Below are 9,558 nucleotides of genomic sequence, written 5' to 3' on the forward strand. Positions count from 1 at the left end.
GGTTACTATTTGGTGATTTTATACAGCTTCAGAAACTTATGGGGGATTAGAATAGTGCAAACTGTTGCCATTAATCTTCAAACATCCATAGACCCTTCCTAATGTCAATAAAATCGTCTAATCGTACTCAGAATTCATGGTAAAAATGTGTCCTAGTGTTGAAGGAGTTAAACGCATTGGGTGATCATAATTGCTATTTTAAAAGACTGCAGAGAGGAAGGAGTGAAAGGGAAAGTAATAATGAGGAATGAAGTAATGAGACAAGTGAATACAAGTACCTACATTAAAATTTTATTGAATTCCCTTTAAAATTAACTTTCTTACACACATTGACTTCTCATAAAGACTATTTTGAAACCCTTTAGTACTGGAACACTTTTTTACATTGAGATTTATATACGATTAGACCATTTTATTGACATTAGGAAGGTTCTATGGAGGTCAGAAGATTAATGGCCACAGTTTTCACAATTTTAATTCTCCACATAAATTTCTAAAGCTGTATAAAATCACCAAATGGTAAATAGTAAGCAGAATCAGTATGGAAACGCGTCATGGTACTGAAGGAATTAAAACCAACAAAGCTGATGAGTCACAACTTCACAGAAACCTTGACAAAGCTTCGGTAAAAAACAAGAAAACAGCCTCGAGAACCCCAATGACGCTAAGTACGTAGGAACCATCAGCAGCGGAGGAGATAGGAGGCTGAAACTTGAGAATGCGGTGCTTACTGAGAAAGTCGTACGTACAGCTCGAGCAAGGTGACAAAAACTGGACTAGCAGAGTGGAATCTATATCCGTGATGGGGCTTGGACGACACCTAACCTTAACGGAGCCAGCAGCATCTGTCTCGAAGCGGGGCAGGGCGGGAACTAAGCGGAAACGAGGAAGAGTATAAAAAAAACGTAAAACCAAGTAAAATAAGACTCCCAATACACATACCTGGACGAGACACAATGGAGGAGGATATTGAACGATACAGAGTGGACGGCGAAGGGAGCAAAAAGAAGGAGAGCATAATATAAGAAGTATAGACAGGATTTACCAAAACAAGACGAGAGATGAGGATACAGTGACGCTAGGAACACTGATTGGAGCAAGAAGGACAAAGCCACAGGGAGACAAGGCAGGGCAAGAAGTGGCATAGCAAAGCGCAAGAAACTCAAACAGGACTTACTGAACATGACTGGACGGGGAAATGGGCTACAAGGAAACTGAATGACACTAGACGCGCTAAACGAGGGCAAGAAGGACGCAGACACAGAGCACAGGAGGACAGGGCATGGCACAAGAAACACAAACAGGACATGGGGGAGTGTGAGGCTGGCAGAACAAAACAGACATTGAGAATATATATAGAACAACATTAGACAAACAATGCAAGGGAGAGAGAGAGAGAGAGAGAGAGAGAGAGAGAGAGAGAGAGAGAGAGAGAGAGATTAATATTTCATTCACCACAGCCTCGAAACACGTAAATACAATAACATAACAAGCACAGAACCAAAAATAAAGAAAACTACCAAAGCTCTTCTACTGAAAACGAAAAGAAGAAACAAAGGACCATTGAATTAAGGCAACGACATGAACAGAGACAAGATGAACACTAGACAAGGTGAGACAGTTTGACGAAGCAGAAACAGAGAGATAAAAAGAACAGGAGTGATATAATAGGACAAAGAACGGGAGAGGAGACTGCAGAGAGGATGTGGGTGGAACTTGACAAGAGGTGGGACAGTTTGAAGTGGTCTAGACGAAGAGAGAGAGAGAGAGAGAGAGAGAGAGAGATGGAAGACGAAAAAAAGTAGTGAGAGACAAAACCAGGCTAGGCAAAGCAGGGAACACACACACAGAGAGAGAGAGAGAGAGAGAGAGGGGGGTACAGAGCGGATTAGGACAGAGTAGGAGAGCAGAGTACAAGTATTAGAATGACTTGCGTCTGTCTGTTGTTGGCGCCAGATCCTGCAACAGACTCAAGTACCACGCCCTTAAAGAGAGAGAGAGAGAGAGAGAGAGAGAGAGAGAGAGAGAGAGAGGTGTAGAGGTTTCGTGCAATTATAAGAGGGAGATAAGCGGAAGAAAAAAATAAATCAAGGAAAGAATAGAAGGAAATTATTAAATCACTATTGTCTGAACGTAAGAGCAAAACAAAGAGGGAAACGAGATGTAAGTCACGGAGAAAGACTGGAATTAAGAGGAAGAATTAAAAAGAATGAGAAAAAAAGGAGGAGGGGAAGGAGGGGAAGAATAAGAAGATAAACTAAGAAGAAGGAAGAGAAATGAAAAGAAAAACGAAGAAAAAGGAGAGAGAAATAAGGTAAAAGAAGGAGAATAAGAATAAGAAGATGAACTAAGGAGGAGAAATGAAAAGAAAAGCGAAGAGAAGGAGGAGAGAAATAAAATAAAAGAAGGAGGGGAAGGATAAGAAGACAAATTAAGGAGAAGGAGGAGAAATGAAAAGAAAAAAGAAAAAAGGAGAGAAATAAAATAAAAGAAGGGAAGATGAAGAAGAAGAAGAACTAGGAAGAAAGAGGAGAAAAGAAAAAGAGCGAAAAAAGTAGGAGAGAAATGAAATGAAATAGAAAAAGAAGAATTAGGAAAAGAAGAAGAAGAAGAAGAATTTGGAAGAAAGAGGAGAAAAGAAAAAAATTAAGAGAACTAGGAAAGAAATGAAATAAAAGGAGAAGAATAAATAAAGTTTTAAGAACAATAGCAATTTACTACTTAAAAACGAACACACACACACACACACACACACACACACACACACACACACACACACACACACGTAACCTTGAATAGTAAAGGGTGGTAATTTCTTTTTTTTTTTCTTTTTTTCTTTCTTTCGAGTCCCTCGTTAACAGATATTGAGGCGCCACAGAATTAAGACTGGTCCTCATCTCTCCTGGTCGTGAGTCAGGTGTGTAATTAACATTCAGGTGTGACCTCCTTCTTCTTCCTTCCTAATTCACTTTTCCTTTATTATTCACTTCCTTTCTTCTTTCCTCTCCTATGTATGGTTATTTATTTGCCTCTCTCGCTTCTCTTACTTAATTCTCCTTTTCCTTCGTTATTCATTCTTCATCTCCTTTTTATCTATTTTCCGTGTCGTCCATTGCTTTTGTTTTAATATCTCATTTTCATTTTCCTTTGTCTTATTCTCATCATTCTCTTCTGTTTTTTTGTCTTCCTCAATTTCCATAATGCTACTTTCACAGTCGTGTGGTTTTCACTATCCATGACGAAAGAGGAGGAGGAGGAGGAGAGAGAAAATAAAAAAAAGGAGGAGGAAAATAAGGAGGAAGAGGAGGAGGAAGAGAAGGAGAGAGAAAAGAAAGAGGAGGAGGAGGAGAAATAGCAGAAGGAAGTGGAGGAGGAAGAGAAGGAGAGAAAGAAAAGAAAGAGGAGAGGAGGAGAAAAGGGGAAGAAGGAGAAGGAGAAAGAAGAACAAAAATAGAGAAAGAGGAGGAAGAAGAATAAAAGAAATACCAAAGGAAGAAGAAGCAAGAAAAGAAAGAAAACTAAACGAGAAATCATAAGAATCATGTAACATAAGAATTAGAATATCCACTGATGCGTATCTCCTTCAGCGCCTTCTGCATTTGACCATGAAGGGAGATTTGGACCTAAACGTGACTCTAATGGCCCTTGTGCGTCTGCCTTGGGACATTCGTGGTCTGGAAGCTTATAAAAAAAGTGGCACTGGTCTTCTGGTGGCGGCGGTGATTGTGATAGCAAGGTCGTGGGAGCGTCCAGAGGCAAGGGAGCTAAGTGAGGGCGGGAGGGGACGACAGGGTGGCCTTATTGGGCGTGGAGGTAAAGGGCAGGAAGGGTTAGTGGTGGGAAGGTCACTTGGGTAGAGCTGGGAAGGTGACGAGTGGTGGGATGGTGCGAGATGGGGTCATGTTGGTGGGAAGGGAAGGAAGTGGGAGTGTGGGAACATAGAAGATAGTAAGAGATGATAACGTGGTGGGGATGATACAAGATAGGCATATTTGTGGAGGGATAGATAGAAAGGGAGGATGGGAGAAAGAGTGAGAAAGATACTAAAGGATGATGCTGATAAGATGTCGGAAACACAGTAAAGGAAGGAATGAAGGAAGGATAGAGAATGTGTGAAGATAAAATGATAGATAGAAATGATGGTAGGGTTTGTAAACAAGACATCACTTTTCTACATTTGGCGCTGTTTGTGCTATACGTGTTTTGTAAGAGATGATAACGAGGTAGAATGATACGTACTGTACAAAAAAGTCATAATTGGATAGAAGAAAGGGAGGATGGAAGGAAGGGTGAGGCAGATACTAGAAAAGGTTGGATGATACTGATAAGATAAGATCACATATAGAAACCGGGAAAAAGGAAGGAAGAAATGAAGGAAGAATAGGGAACGTGTGAAGATAGAGCGATAGAAATGATATAGGAGAATTGTAAACAAGTAAACAAGGGATCACATTTCATACATTTGTTTCTCTGTCTTTGCTACGTGTTTTGCCTTGTTTGTTTACGTATTTGCTTGATGTTTGCTGCTATTAAGGCGACGCAGGTTTTGTCGTATAAGTGATTAGCTACTTGTTCGTATCTTTGTCATAGTTTGCAGTAGTTGAGAGGAAAGGAAGTGTGAGGAAGGAAGCAGAGGTAAGAAAATTAGTGTGTGGAAAGGGAAGTGTGAAAGGAAATTTGGGAAGGGGGTGTAAATAAGTCAATAAATAAATCAAGGAGAGAATACTGATGGTGTACTTTAGTGTGATGCGTTGCAGGTTTGTTTTTCTGCATTCTTCTATATATGTAGTAGCGGTGTGTTGGTTCCAGTGTTGCAGTGTTTGGGTGAGCCTGGTAGTGTGACCCTTACGGACGCTACAAAAAAAAAAAAATAAATAAATAAAATGAAATAAATAGATGAAAGAAAATAAAGAAAATAAAAAGTCGAATAATAGGATATGAAAAAAAAAGTACCAAATAAATGAAGAATATGTAGTAGCGGTGTGTTGGTTCCAGTGTTGCAGTGTTTGTGTGAGTGTTAGTGTGACCCTTATGACTTACAAACGACCCCCTCTAACAACCTTCATAACAACCTCCTAACTGCCTTTCTAACAACCTTCAAAACAACCTCCTAACAACCTTCATAAAACTTCCTAACAACCTCTCTAACGCCCTCCTAACAACCTTCACAATGCCCTTCTTACAACCTTCATAACAATATTCACAACAACCTCCAAACAACCTTCATAACAGCTTCCTAACAATCTTCATAACACTCTCCTAACAACCTTCATAACAGCCTCCTAACAACCTGTCTAGCGCCCTCCTAACAGCCTTGACAACGCCCTCCTAACAGCCTTCATAGCAACTTTCATAACGCTCTCCTAACAAACTTCATAACCTCCTAACAACCTTCATAACCTCCTAACAACCGTCATAACCTCCTAACAACCTTCACAACGTCCTTCTAACAACCTTCATAACAACCACGTAACAACCTTCACAATTTCCTAACAACCTTCACAACCTTCTAACAACTTTCACAACGCCCTCTCAACAACCTTTAGAACAACTTTCCTAACCTAACCTAACTTAACAACTCTAACAATCTTCACAATGCCCTCTTAACAACCTTTATAACAACCTCCTTTCTAACGGTTTTTCTAAACTAACCTAACAAACAACTTCATAACAGCCTTTCTAACGACTTTCCTAACCTAACCTAACCTAACAACTTTTCTAACGCCATCCCTCTCAGTAGAAGAAAATCAAATTGACACTTTCAAAACGCGTGCTTTGGAGTCCGCGGGGTCTCCAAGCGCACTGATTCGAATCCTGTCCACGGTCCGAGTGTAGGTTGGGCTTCCTCACTCGGGGCAATGGCTTCTTAATGGGTGGGCTTTGAGATAACAGATACCCCAAAAAGTATCCCCTTTAGCCCATACATTCCCGTGAAAAGCCCACGTGGAATAACTAAAAAAGAAAAGAAAAATAAAGCAAAATAAAGCTCCTGTCTCGAACAATGGGAAGGAACTGATAGCCAGAAGCCACGTAGCGTAATAAAACATAATAACAAAGGCTTCTGAAAGGAATGTTCACGATGATGCGCCAGAAAATACGAGAATTCCCCAAGCAAGGCTGATTCAAACAAAGATCCTGTGTTGAATGGTGAGACGTGCTGTGTTCTGGCTGTAGCTATAAATTGACCTCTTTAGTATCATGACGCGTTTTCATGTTAATTCTTGTTACTATTTGCTGATTTTATACAGCTTCAGAAATTCATGTTGGGGATTAGAATTGTGAAGACTCTAGCCATTAATCATCTGACCTCCATAGACCTTCCTAATGTAAATAAAGTCGTCTAATCGCACCCAACACTCGTCGTAAAAAAGCGTCCTAATATTGAAGGAGTTAATAAGTAGAATAAATAAGGAGAGTAAAATCAGACTTATCCTTACATTATTTCATTCGATTTTGTTTGTTTATCTATTTATCTATTCGTTTATTTATTCATTATCATTTTTTATCTGATAAGTGTTGAGCGAATTAAAATAGACCATAGTGTTAATTTAAAAGAGTTAAGTAAAGTCTGTTCTTTTTTTTCATGCCTTGTCTCTCTTTAGAAAATCCACAGCCATAGATTCCAAAGCCTTGTGCTGTAACTTTCACCCTCACAATGAAAGTATGGAAGGAATTATCGTCAGATTGGAAAGTTTTTGTACCTTTAAATCTATCACCTCACATTTGAATACTTTGTTACTTTGATAGTTTTACCCTTAATCCCTTCAGTACCATGACGCGTTTTCATTCTATTCTGCTTACTATTTGGTAGTTTTATACAGCTTCAGAAACTCATATTGGGATTTAAAATAGTGAAGACTGTGGCCATTAATCTTCTGACCTGCATAAACCCTTCTTAATGTCAATAAAACAGTTTAATTGTACCCAAAAATCATGATAAAAATGAAGCACAGTACTGAAGGGTCAAGCTCAAAACTGTCACTTTTAAGACCTTATATTGCAAACCCTATTACTCGCAGCCTTCCTCGTCCCTTTACAGAGAGAGAGAGAGGCGACAGAGTCAAGGTCTGAGTGAGCCTTCCCATCAGCTAACATTCGATCACTTGATTACTTTTACCCTTAAACTCAAAACTTCAAAACCAAGTCACTTTTAAGACGTTACATTTACAAACCTTATAACTCGCAGCCTTCCTTCTCCTTGTACCGAGAGAGGCGAAGGAATCAAGGTCAGAGTGGATGTTTGTTGTCCTTGACTGTGCCACCCAAGGCTCGCTATCTTCCTTCAGTACATAAGTTACGAGTCACAAAAGATCCACCAGTACTTTCCAGCGTCTCATCTCGAATAATTTTAACCCCTTCAGTATCATGACGAGTTTTTGTATTCAGTCTGTTTCCTATTTGGTGATTTTATACAGCTTCAGAAACTCCTGTGGGGGATTAAAATAGCAAAAACTCCTGCAATTAATCTTTTGACCTCTATAGACCTTTCCTAATGTCAGTAATAAGATGGTCTAATCGTACACAAATCTCAAGGTAAAAATGTATCCCAGTACTGAAGGGGTTGATAATCTCAAGACCTGTGGAAGTAGTGAGGGGGGGGGGTCTTCAAAGGTGGTTCTAATGGTTCTAGTGATAATTTAACACGAATTTCACGTGATTAATGGGAAAATGCTAATAAAAACCCTGTTAATCATCTCTGGCCTTTGAAAACAACGCCTGTGAGAGAATGGAGGCTCTTTAACAATACATCAGAATCACAACCAGAAGAAAGATACAAGGGAGAAAAACAAAGAAGAAAAAGACTTACTCATATGAAGAACCATTTATTTTTTCTCAGCAAAGGCAGAAGAAAAAAAAGGACAAACCATAGACAACAAAACTCCTAATAACTCTCAATACTTTATCATTACCATCATCACCAGTCCTGTCCTCTTCGTCCTCTTCGTTCCCCGCCTTTGCATCTCATGGAACTGAAGGTCACTATTAGACGCAAGGCAAGACAACGCAAAGCAAGGCAAGGCGAGGCTAAGCAAGGGAAGGGAAGGCAAGGAGAAGCAAGAAGAGTCCAGAAATCTTGAATTGCATCCTCGTGACTACAGTATAAGTTAATTTTCTCGGGGTGTATTGTAGGCTATGATTATCTCTCTCTCTCTTTTATCCAGTTGACGGAGCGAGCAGAAGACTGAGCAGGGCAAAAAAATACATTGGTGGTAAATAAATTCATACATAGATGCCGTGAAGGAGGATTACTGATATAGTGATAAAGATTGTGATGTTTAGATAGATGAAAGAAAAATAGTTATGTGGAGACAAGGAAGGAACGAAAGGAAGGAAGGAAGGAAGAAAGGAAAGAAAGAAGGAAGGATGGTAGGAAGGAAGGTAACGAGGAGAGAGAGAGAGAGAGAGAGAGAGAGAGAGAGAGAGAGAGAGAGAGAGAGAGAGAGAGAGAGAGAGAGAGAGAGAGAGAGATTCACGAGCAAATTGGAGAGAAAATGTAGACAAAGATGTGAAGAATTAGAAGGTGAAGGATGTTTGAAGGAAAAAGAGAAAGAGAAGGAGGAGGAGGAGGAGGAGGAAGAGGAGGAGGAGGAGGAGGAAAGGGCGTGGAGGCGTCAAGGAGAGGTGAGAGGGAACGAAGGTAAAAAAAATAATAAACAGAATAGGAAAAAAACAAAAGAATTACGTCTTAACGTGTGTAAGAGAGAGAGAGAGAGAGAGAGAGAGAGAGAGAGAGAGAGAGAGAGAGAGAGAGAGAGAGCAAAAAAACCAAGAGTGAAATATTAAAGAAAAGAACAAGAAGACGAGGAAGAGGAAAGAGAATAAGAAAATTGAAGATAACCACGGCTCATATTGAAATCCAACAGCGAAATCTTCATTCATCGCATTAATGGTCGTTTGAGGAGCGATGTTTTAAGTCCCCCCCCTGTTAGCGATCATCAGGCAGTCTGTTCCTCTTCATTATCATCACCATTATCTGCTTGGTGACTTACGATGGGTTCTGCTTTAACTCTCTCTCTCTCTCTCTCTCTCTCTCTCTCTCTGTTTTGTGAGGATTTCAAACGAATATATTGACTTTCTTAAGAGTTTTTGATGGAAAGTGGAATTAATAAAGATAAAATTGATTCTTAGTTTGAACAATTGTAATATTTTTTTTAAGAAGTGGATTGAAATAAGTATCTGTTCGTATTTAGCTTATTTATTTCTCTTCCTTGTTTTTTCTTTCACCTGTTCTTTGTTTCATTTATCTTCATTATTCCATCCAATTCCTTTGCTTTGTTTGGCTTTATCTTCGCTCCTTTTCCTGTTTCTAATTTCTTTCTATTTTCTTTTTCTGCATTTTTATTTTCACCGAGTCAGCAAACATGAACTCAAAAGCAATGAATTCAAACGAAACCAGAACACGAAAAATCAGAAGAAAAAAAATGAACAAGAACAAGAATAACAAGAAGAAAAATCATCCCAAAGCAAAAAAAGGAAGAACAAAATCAAGAACAAGAAGTAGAAAGCAGTAAATTCATCCCATTTAACCCTTTCAGTACCATGACGCGTTTCATATTC

Source organism: Portunus trituberculatus, chromosome 49 (assembly GCF_017591435.1).
Source record: "Portunus trituberculatus isolate SZX2019 chromosome 49, ASM1759143v1, whole genome shotgun sequence".
Classification (NCBI taxonomy): Eukaryota; Metazoa; Arthropoda; class Malacostraca; order Decapoda; family Portunidae; genus Portunus; species Portunus trituberculatus.